Source organism: Elephantulus edwardii, unplaced genomic scaffold (genome assembly GCF_000299155.1).
Source record: "Elephantulus edwardii isolate Elephantulus edwardi_28Jun2011 unplaced genomic scaffold, EleEdw1.0 scaffold00030, whole genome shotgun sequence".
Lineage (NCBI taxonomy): Eukaryota > Metazoa > Chordata > Mammalia > Macroscelidea > Macroscelididae > Elephantulus > Elephantulus edwardii.
Window position 1 is genome coordinate 2,041,789 of NW_006399780.1, and position 13,761 is coordinate 2,055,549.

At 38.4% G+C, this 13,761-nt stretch overlaps 1 pseudogene; it reads left to right on the forward strand.

The window, feature by feature from the left end:
- Nucleotides 1–8,720: 8,720 nt before the first annotated feature.
- LOC102859647 overlaps nt 8,721–13,761 on the forward strand; it is a 28,201-nt pseudogene continuing 23,160 nt past the window's right edge.

Sequence of the window (13,761 nt, forward strand, 5' to 3'; positions counted from 1 at the left end):
TAATAAAATTATTTGAATTTGATTGTCATTTCAGTTCTTATAAATTATATCTTATCTTCCCAACTAAATGATATACTTTTTTAGTATGATATTTTAAACTATTTATTGCTCCCAGTTTCCATCTCCACTTTCCATTCAGTCCATGTTATATCATCCATCTCGAGATAATTTCTTTGGTTTAAGTTGAATCAATTTATAATTGAGATGAATGTCTAGATGGAAAACAGTTCTCAGTTTAGAGGACAAGGGATGGTGGTCCGCTGATGGTGATAGCAGTTCATGGAGATCATGTAGAATCATATAGAACTGAATGGCATGATTTGCTGCCTCTGAAAATCCACTGGAGGGTCAGCTATGGGTCTGTTCTGACTTCTATAGCAAACAACAATATAAAGTATCCTAGGCTGTAAATCTTTATGGAAGGGGAGGGTCATATCTTTCACCTGCCAACTGGTTAGTGAGTTTGAACTACCAAACTTTTGGTTAGCAGTTGAGCATTTTAACCATTGATCCACCAGAATTATCTTTTATTTAGAGGATGGAGATGGAATTCTAATCTTTCTCCAGGGACACTGAAAACAGCCTAAATAGATTTCCTTTTGATCATCTATAAGCCTGAGGCAAGACATTCTTCTGGTTTGCCAAGTCTATGAGGCTAAGTGACTAATAAAGAGATTAGATTAGGAATCAATCAGGCTTGCGAGGGTGATATAGTTAAGAATAGACTCAGAGACCCAGTGGTCCCCAAACCTTGCAGTGCAGGAAGGCAAGGGTGACTAGCTTGATCTGCTTGCCCTGGAGCATGAGGCCAATCTCCTGTGTTTTCCTTTGAAGGTGTTGTACGCTCTACCTTAGATTGCCCTCTCCCATTTTTCTGAAATGCTAATGCTGATGTTGACTAAAACATTCTGCTGCATCTGTTTGATGTGCCCTTTATTGTGTACACGTGCAGAAAGCTGGAAACCTAACCTTGCATTGGAGACACTGGTGTACAATGAGTAAAGAAATGTCAATTTTTAAAGGTCTTTGATTCCAGTAGCATATTAAATAATATTATGCCATCTGAGACAATAAGACTTTTCAGAAAATATAGATGCCGTTTATGGAGATTTTTTTTTTTATTCATTACATTTTTAATAGAATCCTTTATTTTCTCCTGGTTTTATAACTTGTGCAAAATGTATCAGAAAATATACAGAAGTGAATGAAAAAAAATGTGAAAGCAGCAGATGTGCAGGATTAATCTGTATATTTTTATGCAAAGGACATTTTATGCCAGGGCAGACAATAAACACATCCTTTTCCCTCCTCTCCAGTCTATTATTTGAATAGCTTCAGAACTCAGAAATTGTGTGCATTAATAGGTTGGTGAATCTAGTGGTTTATTCATTTGTCTGTTTGAGCTATAGACAATTATTCAGGGGAGGGCATGTGGGGGGAATGCTTTTGATGATTTTGTAAATAGATTGTTTTTGTAAGTTTTATTTATTTGTGGAAAAGTATGCAGTTTCCCAATAGCTCCTGTTAGGTCAGGAACACTAGAAAACACTGGTGAGAAGTGTCAAGTTCAGGATCAAAAGTTAATTCCCAAAGGAAACATGACACGTGTTAAGCTCACATGTGTGGATACCAGTGCCTGGTTTAAATATGGCTATGCAATATCTGTTGGTAAAGAAAAACTAGACTTTTTTTTTTTTGGAATATTTTATACATCTCTGGCTTTTCATGTCAGTTAATGTTTTTGGACTTTTTCGTTTGCGTGTTGACAGTACTTTACCAGTCACCTTCACAGACATGAGAAAGAAAAAGAAGCAAAAAAAAAAAATGCTCAGGCAGCTTGGCACTCATTATTATGAGCTTTTTTGAGCAGTATAAAGTTAATATTATAAGGCAAAATGTGTGTTTCTGACATTTTAGAGGCAAAGACTATGAGCAGCCACATATATGCTCCTGTTTATATAGCCCACCTCTGAGCATGAGGACTGGGCTAGAAGTGGAGACAGGAAAACACATCTGCTTTGTGAGTCTGCGTATTTGCACTTGAAGAGATTGAACACATCTGCTGTTTCTTCCCACAATTAAAATAATTAATAATTATTAATAATAAATGATAAAAAGGCTAGGTATTTTAAATAATGCCTAGGTAATGGACCTATTTCAATTATGGCTATTTTATTTAGCTAGAAGTCTCAGCAGTCCGTGAGATGCTCGGAGAAGGACAAAGAGTTCTCTTCATGTTTACACTTTTTATTACTATATAGGATTATGTCTGTTGCACACACAGAAGAGGAAGTCATTTTATTTTACACAAATCAGCTACTTAAAGTAAATTGAGATATATAGAATTTACCAATGAAATGAGTGATTTGATGTGAATAAAAGAGGTGGTGTGTTGTAAATCAGTACTGACAGCCAAATGGGAAAAATTGACAGAGCACTGTAATCACTCCCAACATCCACTGAAGTTATTGATCCAGAACCTCTATAATCCCCTTCACATAACACAGGCAATTTCATATAATACCTGTAATAACAGTGCATTCAAACTCAAGTAGCCATCAGAAGCTTTGTATCTAATGGTGAAGCAGGCCTCTGCTGAGTAAGTGTAACAACTAGAACACAAAAAAGCGCCAATGACTCTTGCCTTTCATAGGTAACAGCCTCTGATAAGAGCTAGTTTAGAAGATAAACAGTTCCTAATGCCAAAGAAAATGAGCTATTAATTGCTGCCTTGCTAAATATGTTGTAAAAGACTGTGAGCGGTAGGTGCAAAATGGAGAGAATGTAACTGGATTTGGGGATTGATAAACTTCTTAGGTTATCCATAGGCCTGCTATCTGATGTTAATTACAACAGAGGGAAGACAGCTGAGAGGCATTTAGCTGCTGGGTCATTACATCCTTCCCAGGTGTTTTTCCCATGAAATGTTCCTCCAGTTTTACAAGCTCCTTCTCTCACTGATGGATTATTCCACAGCCTTATCAAAGCTTTGCCAGCTCCTCATTAATATATAGAGCAAGCTGCAGAGTTCTATATATCATTGTCTTCTTCTTGGGGAGGGCTAATCAGTCAGCCATTATCAGTCAGTCAGCAGAAGGCAGGCAATCAGACCTGACAGCAAAGAATCATGGGAGATCAGGGAAGGTTAAATGAGGCTGACAGTTGTGATAATGATGATTATACTATAAATTAAGATATGATGATAAAGGAGAATAAAAGACACAATCTGAAGCAATATTTGGTTTAACATGTCTCTCTCTTTCGTTACTGTTAAATGGCCATAACATTTATCACTCCGAACAAGAATGGACATTTAACTACCATGATAAAATGGGACAGCATCAGATTGAAAACCCAACAAGTTGTGATTACTGTGTCAGGCACTTTTCCACTGGTTAGGGCAGGAGGGGGAGAAGGAGAGATAGAGCATATGTTATAATCATTCATGCATTATTCTGTAGAATGAAAAGAAAATAGATCTATTTTAGAAATGTCTTTTCAGCCTTCTAGATGGAAAGCCAAAGGAAATAGTTAATATATTCTTCTGCTTCCAAGATCATTTTTATCAATGAAACAATAGGAAGTTAAGTGATAGTTCCTCCCATCATGCCTTCTCCCTGCAAATGTATGTTTATTAGTAGCTGATTCAGAGACTGCGAAAGGAAGCTCTGTGAATGTTGCTTTCCCCGTTGAATTTTGAAATAAAGGCAGCAAAAAATCAGCCAACTAGTTCCCGTGTGTGACTTTTCACGAGGTACATTTGCAGGCTTGCGGGAAAACAAAAGTGAGTCACAGCTTACTTTATTTTGAAAAATCAGGAATTAAAAGGACAGATGTAGCTGAACAGGTTATTATGTTCCCTTTAGTAATATATTACTCTAGGTACAGGGGCTCAATTAAAAAAAAAAAAAGATACTGCCCTATTTTCATCTACATGTGCACATATTGAATCCCAAAGCTAACATCTCTCTAAGTTCCTACCTGTGTAAGTACCTCCATTATCCAGATATGTTTATTTCACACCATCTTTATAATACATGTGTACTCTATATTGCCATGTATGGGCAGACTGGTAGATAATATAAATTAAAAATTCCACACCATATTAATTTTCGAGGAAAAGACAACTTTGTGGTCTTGTTTTCACTCTTATAAGTAACATTTGGGGTAGATGAGAAAGAAACTCTTTGGTTCTCATTCATCTGATGTGGCAATTTCTTTTAGCTCAAAAAGTAAAACAAATAATCATTTGATAGATTCCATTTTTGTTTTTTTTCCCTTGTGTTTAAATTTAGAAGCTTGGAAGTTGAGAGACTAAAAAGTTTAATGTCTCTGCTATACCTGATATTGGCAACGGAAAAGGCTTTTCTTTTGTTTTTACTAGTTCTTGTTTATTTAAATCAGAGTTTTTCAGCATTACTGAAATCTGGGTTGAGTGATTCTCTGAGAGCTCAATTTGTGCCCAGTGTGTCACAGGACATTTGACAATATCCCTTGCCTTCATCTATTAGAAGTAGTAACTTCACCTCAAGCTAATAAAAATGACAGCCCCAAATGTCTTCAGATCTTGCTAATATTTCCTAAAAGAGAGAGGATATTGAGGCGAAACCTCTAGCTGAGAACTATTGATTAAAATCCACATAATTAGCATAAAACTACACTAGCATCACAATCTTTTGCTGCAAAATCCTCCTAATGATTCCTTCTTTGATTGCCCTTCCCCAGTCACTGATTCAATGGACACAGAGTCAGAGCTATTTTTATGGCATTTTAAACAATGAAGAACAACAGTTTCACTTTATGGTGGTAAAGTGGCTTATTGTCTAGTGGACTTACAGTAGTGTTTCTGTAATCTGATTACTAACATTTATCAGCAGAATGAAAATGGTACAAGTTCCTTCCTGTGAATTTAGAGAGATGCTACAAGGATTAGTTTACAAAGCTGTTTTTAGTCTGCCAGGGAAATACTTAGGTTATCAGCATGCTCTGACATTTTAGTGAATCATTAGAACATCAACAAAAAAATGGCAATGGCAGGACTTTACTTGATGGCATCTAATAACAACAAGAAGAGACTCAAAGAAGTACTACGGACACTTTAGAGCATTTGAAACAAAATACGTTGAGAGTATGCAGATTTGCTATAATGTACAACACGTGGATAAACTCATATACCATGTATATAAAATTTTCATCATGTAGATTTATAGCTAGATTGACATATTTTACACATAAAAAAAGCATTCATAATCATATACATCTTTGGCTGCTTTGCTTGGGAGCCTGTTATTACTTCAGAATCGAATCTCTACTGTCTTTATGAAGATAGTGATTTTGTTTGGACATTTATCCTCTCTCTGATCAGGTTTTCATGAGGTTTTTATTAAACAAGCAAAGCAGCCCAGCTTCTTGCTTTGCTGACTTCTCATGAACTCAGCCCATCAGTTCAAGTGCATGTAGAGGTTTCAGTCTGATGTGAACAGTCCAATAGACCAATAGAAGTTATTTTTAGATATTATTATTCCAAGATGCAGGGAGTGCCTAGTGGGACAAGTGAGAGAGAAATCTATGAAATGTGAGTCATGCGCTTGGGGGGAGGGATTTTGATGGATGTTTGAACATGGACTTGCAGTGTCATATCCTTTCTCTAACCTTCAGCTCTATGTATGTCAGTCCATTGCTGCATGTATGCGAGTGGTGAGGGTGTGTATTTTCGAGTCAGAAGTGACCTGTAGCTGACCTTCCAGTGGGGTTTCAGAGGCACCAATGGCATGGGAGGAGATTGCCCATCCTACTCACGCAGAGCAGCTGATGGATTCAAAAGGAATGCCTTCAGGCACTAGGCTACCAGAGCTGCTCTATATGTGGGCTATTTGTTGTGCACCCACAGTTGATCCTCCTGTGGATTTTCAGAAGCAGTTAATCTCACAGGAGGAGATTGCTCATCTGTATGTGGGGTTTTGTTATTGTTGTTGAGTACCATTGAGTTGGGACTGGCTCATAGCTGACCCTCCGGTGGGTTTTCAAAGGCAGTAAATCGCATGGGAGAAGATTGCCCATCCTTTATCCATGGAGCAGCTGGTGAATTCTAGCTGTGTACCTTCAGGATTGCAGTGAATTTTTGAGGAGATGGAGTTGTAGCAGCACATAATTATCAGAACCCTTAAGACACAGCGAGCTCTGGTGACTTAGTGGATAAAGAATTGTACTGCCAACCCAAAGGTAAGTGGTTAGAATTCATCAGCTGTTCTGCTGGATGGAGAAAGATAAGCAATCTCATCTCTGCAACTGATAGCCTCTGAAAACTTACTGGAGGGTCACATATGAGTCTGTTTCAACTCCATAGCCATGAGGTTATTTTGTTGTTTGGGGTTTTTGTTGTTGTTGTTGGTTTTGTGTGTGTGTGTGTGTGTGTGTGTGTGTGTGTGTTGTTCTTTTTCTTTTTTTAAGAGGATTTTGTATAATGAAACAAATCCTGCCTTCACATTTCTGGTGAGTGGAGTTGTAAATAAATGGAACTTCCTGTGCCTTCTGGATACTTGATATGCATACGGGATGGCTCCTAGGAGCTCTGGTGGCCTGGTGGTAAAGTTTTACTGTCAACCTAAAGGTATGTTGTCTGTACCCAGCAGCCAATCTGTGGAAGAAAGATGAGCAATCTCTTCTCATACAATACATGGCCTCTGAAAACCTGCTCAAAGGTTGAATCCATTCTAACTGGATAGCACCTCTCTCTCTCTGTCTGTCTCTCTCACTCTTACATACACACACAGAGAGCATACTCATTGGCCTGCCTGAACTCCAAAAGTCTCTGTGGACTGCCTAGACCTCTTTCTAGTTATGTACTCAGATGTGTAGTTTATCATTTTGTGGTAGGTTCTAATTTTGGCACGTGAGCTATAGGCAGGGAAATATCTTGTTCCTCAGTCCATTTTATTAACTTTGTTTTGTTCGCTTGAGCCCAGCACTGTATTAGACTTTGAATAATCACAGTTGTACAGGTAGCTCCAGGAGAGTGAATGAGAGGCTTTTTTCAAGAGCCCTGCTCCCTGCAGAAATGATTTGTACCTCTGGCTGATTGTCACTAACAGAAAATGAGAAATAGGAACATTCAATGCAAAGTAATGTGTTCTGTACAATTACTGGATTAATAATTTTATTCCATTACTGTGTGGGGAGAGAGGACATCAGCCTGAAGATCTGCAATTCTAGTATATTTCTAAGCGTCCTGTTAAGAGAGTGAGCAAGGGTCAGGAAACTTAATTATGCTATAACTAGATAGAAATTGCCAAGTGATAAAAAGAAACATCCAGACAGATTCAGCAGGAAATTACAGCTTTAGTAATATAGCATAATGCCTACTTCTATACAATTATTGGAGAGACCCTGAATGGTTCTGAATAACAGGCTTGGGTTTCCAGTAATGACAAAAAAAAAAAAAATACCACAGAAAATGACATTTTGCATCATGCTGTAAATATTTTTTTCCAAAAAAATAAATATCATCATTATTCAATGAGAAAAAATCTTATACTTACTCCAGACCAAATACTATGGCCATATTAACAATTTGAAATGATGCAGGGAGCTGAATTATGATGGGAGTAATTTACATTTGCAAATTAAGTTTCTGGTATCATACTTAAGAAAAAGTCTATGCCATTTAGTCTTTTCAGAGGTAGAGGGGTAAGAAGCAATGCCTGGAGATTTCTACATGACATCGAAGCTCAGAGGAATGTTGGTTCCCAGGGTCACATTCTGTTTCTGAATGAGTGCATCAAAGTTGATATGGAGGGTATATATATATTAGCATATGTCTGAGAACTATTGAGGAAAAATACTAGTATTAATAAATCAAAGACAACCAATAGTTTTTAGAAATGAGCAAGGGAAAAGTTTCTAAAGACTGCTAAGAAAGGCCTAGAGTGAAACAGTTGTGTTTTGCAAGTGTGACAAGGTGTTTTAAATCCAAGATCCTTGCCATTCATACCCAGGCCACACGTGGTAAAAAGACCCTCCTTCTGTTGTTTATATTTGGTTCTTTTTTTCTGCCTGCATGCTGGAGGGAAAAGTCATTTCTTGTGCTTGCCCAGGAGAGCCCAGTGTTTCATTTTGTATTCTGAAGATGCAAATTAATCAGCCTCTCCCTTACCCAGAGATGGCCATTCTGCCCAGAAATCTGCATATCTGCATATTACTGTTCTTCCCCGAATTTAATTTCCTACAGGAGCTGATATTAATCACCCTGTTTAAACAGAGGGGATTTGGGGTCTATACAAATATGACACGTTGTGTGTCTGGGTAATGTGCAGGGTATTTTCCTCCCCCCCCCCCATTTAAAGGGACAATGACCCTACTGACTTAATCCTAAATAGTTGCTCTTATTGCATTTTCTTTTTCCCTGACTCTTGATTATTTAGATCTTCACAGTAAATCTAGATTCCACTTCTTAGACTTGAGGAAAGTGTTTAATCTATTTAGAAACAGATCCTTGCATTTTGCCAAAGGGTGGCTTGGCTTTTGCTGTGAGATGCCCCCGCTATATCTCAGGTTAAAGCTGGGGCGTGGAGGCGGAATTCGTAGACTAGAACAACAAAATCTCCTAAATAACCCTCACCATTTCCCCCTAGCTTATTATTTGTGGAGAAGTTAAATTCATCAGCTGTCTGTACCTCTGCCAGTATTATTTGGCATATTTTATTCTGGCTGCCGAAAGTACAATGGCGGCCCAGGCAGAAACAGGAGACAGACGACCAACGTGCTTAGAAAAATATGCCGGTGTGCCCTGTGAGTCTGTGCCAGCTGGAAAAACGGAGCACGCATCAGTTACTGACTAGATACGCCGCTGTTATTAAAACGGAAACTGCCATCCAGGTTTTTGTTTAGATTCCTAGCCTAGTTTCTCATGGCCACAAAGGTTAATTTGGATTGGCATTTTTTCCACAGGGCCCTGTGCAATGGCCACGGGAGAGGTGTGAGTAGCTGGGACAGAAAGCAGGGAAATGTTTGAAAAAGAACGTGCCAAAGCAGAGAGGGTGATGGAAATGTCGATTGCAACTCTTGTCCCAAATACAACATGGAATTTCCTGGAGAAGACCTCTCAGCATGATGAGAAATTATTCTGATGGGTCCTGTGAGCAACCCATGAATATTAAAACCTCTTGCTTATTTTTGACTCGCCATTTTGCTCCTCTGACTACCCATGTGCCACCTTTCAATGAAACCCTTAAATTGAGACGCATTCCCCTTAGGGATAGGGCATTTTCATTTATTTCCAGCAATATGAAGCAGTAGCCTTAAAAATGAGAGCAGAGCTCTTAAACTCTAACCCAAAGTCACCATTGGTGGTCACTTACAAATGGAAGCAAAATCTGAGGCAAAATGGTACTTTACTCTCGTTCTGCTATGAATGTCAGTAGATTTTCCCATTTGATGCTTTCTCCTTAAATTTGTGTATGCCACTAAATTAAAAATTAGACATTGGCTCTAGAGTAGCCAGCCTCCATAAAATTGTTGACACATGAGTGAGATGTTCAGCAGGTATATAATCAAAGGCCTGCCATCACCATGAAAAGATTACTAGTTTTGGTATCATTCTTCTTGAACACCTAGGCTGTTATATTTTCTTTGCCCATTGTAAATCACAAGGGTATCACCCCAGGCAAATAGCTGCTTAGATTGTTTATCTGTCTGTGCTAATAGCATTTTATTTGAAGTCTTAAAAGTCCCAAGTGGCTTAAAAGGGCACTATTACACGACTTCACATTTTATTGAAAAATGACTAGGTCCGGCTTCATTTGCTTTGCTTTGAAGTCTTAATGCTACTAGGCTGTCAGATCCACGGCTTTTCCAATTTAAACTTTAAGCAGGATTCACTTGAAACAAGACCTTTTCTTCTGTAAGGAATGGGGAGCATTTAATAACTTGTAAAAATAATGTTTTAGAGATAGGAATGTGACTGCCACTGGTGCAGTACATCTTACTAGTTGCAGTGTTGCCAGTATGTTTGGTAAATAAAATAACTAAATTGCATTATTTTTAATTATGGGAATATAACAGAGATGTTTATTTTTATCTATAAAGAAAGTTATCTAAAAATTTCATTAGCCACTCCTCTATGCTGATACATATACAGTAAAAATATTGGAAAGTCTTATCTATACAGTTTTGTTTGTTGTTGGGTTGGGTATTTTTTTTGTTGTTGTTAGAAAAGAAATGTATTTAGAATTATCCACCTGGACTCAGATGATCCCAATTTTGTAGACAACATCCAAAGCATCATAGGAGAAAGTCAAACATAGGCCTTCTTCTCTCCATTGGGACTAGCCAAAGTGTTGACCTTGGCCACATCAATGTCATAGAGCTTCTCTATAGCTTGTCTAATTTGGTGCTTGTTGGCCTTGACATCCACAATGATCACAAGTGTGTTGTTATCTTCTATCTTCTTCATGGATGACTCAGTGGTTAGGGGAAACATGATGATAACATGGTAGTCAAGATTGTTACTCCTGGGGGTGCTCTTCTGGGGGTATTTGGGCTGCTTTTAGAATCTCAGCAGCTTAGGCCACCGAAAAGCAAGTTATGTGGAAATCTTTAGTGTGTGGGGTGGGTGCTGTGGATGCCCTTCAGGACTGCCTTCTTGGCCTTTAACACCTTAGCTTTGGCTTCAGTTTTGGGAGGGGTACGGGCTTCCTTCTTTGCTTTCAGTGCCATCTTCATAGAAAAAAAAATAGCAAGTCTCATTATCTTTAGTCAATTTATTCATTCTCAGGAGATTAAAAAGAACTACAGTAAAATGTGAGGAAGCTACAAGAAAGAGCTTTAGTAGGGGGCAGAGGACATGTGGAGACATTCAAGACAAAATAAAATCAGGCAAGAAGAGTGCAGAGACACAAGAAGGATGCATTGACTTTACTATTATATTATTGATATTTGGGTTAATGGTACTATCCAATGGCAAGGAAGTTGAGTTACACAGAATAACAATTAGCTTCAAATAGCACACTAAACACACACACATACACAAAGAGTTACTTAAATAACCTACCAAATTATTGTTGTTTTTGTTGTTGTTAAATGTTGCCAAGTTGAATGTAACTCATAATGATCCTGTGAACAACAGATCTGAACCTTGGCCTGTCCTGTGCCATCATAATTTCAGAATATAGAGTGATGATGAGGTGGAAATCTTAAAGGAAATGGCTTTAGATTTTAATATAGACCATACATTTTACTGAATAGAACTAAGAAACCACTTAGAATAAAAATAAAATGTGTATGTATGAAATCCCCCAATAACCATTTTTAGAAGAATTACCTGGCATCTTCAACTAGGCCCTTGATGAGAATATTCAATAAAAAAATAGTTATCTATTTGAGGTTTGTTGTTTTTGGTAGGTTTGGGGGTTTTTTTTTTGTTGTTGTTGTTGTTTTTGTTTGTTTTGTTTTGTTTTGTTTTTGTAACCAAGTCCTTTCTGTTTCAAATGTCTCCTATGTGATTGTTTGTTACAGGTCTGATTGGAACACTGCAAAGTAAAATATGGGAGGCAGGGGCAGTTCAGTAGTAGAATTTTCACCTTCTGTATAGGAGATCCAGGTTCGATTCCCAGTCAATGCACCTCGTATACAGCTACCACCCATCTGTCAATGGAGGCCAAACAGGATTCAGTGGTGCTTCAGCACTAGAAAAAAAGCCCAAAAAACAAACAAACAAACAAAAAAAAAACAGAAAAAGACTAAGAAGAATGGTCTGATACTCTACTTCTAAAAATCAGCCAGTGAAAACCATGTAGATCATAATGGTACAATTTGCAAACAGTCATGTGGATGTTGCAGGACCATATGTTTGAAATGAGTCTAGTTTAGTCAATTCATTGACTGATAATAGCAACAATGAGACAATAAAAACCATGGAAAATGAAACGTTACAGCTCATTACTAAGAACTTTCTTGATACATGAAATAAATGGTGGCTGTGAGTGCAACTGGGCTTAAAGTAGAGTTGTGGTATTTGGAACCAATCTCAGCTGCTAGGGCAGCCCAAGTCCTGAGCAGCATTACTAGAACTTTGATACCTTCAGGTTGACAACCCGTGTCTACATGGAGATCAGCGGCAACGCCATGCTAACACTACCATGCTAATAGCAGCGGTTTAAACTACAGTGCGACTGAAGCAACTCTGTTCTAATCCACAGGGTCTCTGTGAATTGAAATCAGCTTGATGGCAGTAGGCTTTTGTCTCCCTCCAATGGGAAACACTAAGGCTACACTTGCCCCTGCTCTTAGCTACCTCCAGCCAAGTGGCAAAACTGACTACTATGAAATCATTTGTCCTTGTGCTTCTGAAGTGCCAGGTTCAAGACAGCTTTCCGCCATTGTTGCACATAATTTTAAGACTGCACTCCTGGCTACGACAGCTAACTGTGAGCAAAACCAAATCCATTACGATTGTGTCAATTCTGACTCATCCAACAATGTTATTGTATGCTATTGAGTTGAGGCTCATAGCTGTGCTCACCCTCCAGTGGATTTTTTTGGAGGCAGCAAATCACATGAGAGGAGATTTCATATCTTTTTCCGGCAGAACAGGGAGTGGATTAAGAACTTTCCACCTTTGAGTTGGCAACACAGCTCCTTATAGGTAGGCCACCAGATCCCCCTCACTCAATAATTGTTGTCGTTGCATGCTGTCGAGTCAGAACCGACCTATAGCTGACCTTCCTCAGGGTTGTCAGAGGATTTATTTTGCCCTTTCTTGGTGTGTGTCAGAAACAATGCTGATTTAACAGGATTTCCCCATAATGTTCAGAGTAGCTCACCACTAACCCAAAATGACCTGATGGGACAGAATACAACTTTCCCATAGGCAAGAAGTTGTGCTGCAACCCCAAAGGCACATGGTTCAAGGCCACCAGCAGCTCTGCAGGAGAAGAATGGACAGTCTCCTCCCTTGTGATTAACTACCCCTGAAAACCCACCATACAGTCAGCTATGAGTTGGTTCTAACTCAACGGTACACAACAAAAACGGCTTTGAGTTTCTATGACTGTAAATCTTTACAGATCCAGTTGTCATACCTTTTTTCTTAGATCATCTGGGTTGATTGACAGGTGGACACTCTCACAGCTGCACTACCAGGGCTCTAGGCCTATACTGCAAGCCTTATCCCATTTTACACAAAACAAATATAGAGACTCAGGCACATGAATTGATTACTTTTTCTAGGAGGTAGTAGGATTTTGTTTGAAAATCAAGCTTGTGGCATTGTCATTCTCATTTTTTATTATAGCCTTCAGTCTTTGAAAATGTATGTTTACAATTTTCTTGCACTTTGTTATGTTAATGAAAATTAAAGCAGGTATGGAAAAAAAATCATTGTAAAGAATCTAAGCACCACCCAGAGGAAAATTGTTTGGTGTCCTTTACCAAGTTACATGTAATTTAGCCTCTTAGCCTGTGTGGATCATATTAAGCCTGCAGCCTCTTCACTTGAGAGTGAGGAGCTGAGAAAGACTATTCTCCTCAAACACTGGTAAATAAATAGAAGCCATTTTTTGTAAAAATAATTCCTTAGCATGTGAAAAATAGACATCCAAATAAAAATTATAGTGAAATGAGGGTATTGTTCCTCATCAGAAAAGCCAGGCAGGGCAGCATACTAAAGAGATGCAGACACACGGAAATGTTCTTTTCCTCTTCCTTTTTTGCCATGCAATTTTATTTATTTTATTCAGAAGTCAAGAGAGTGCCCAATCTACAGAT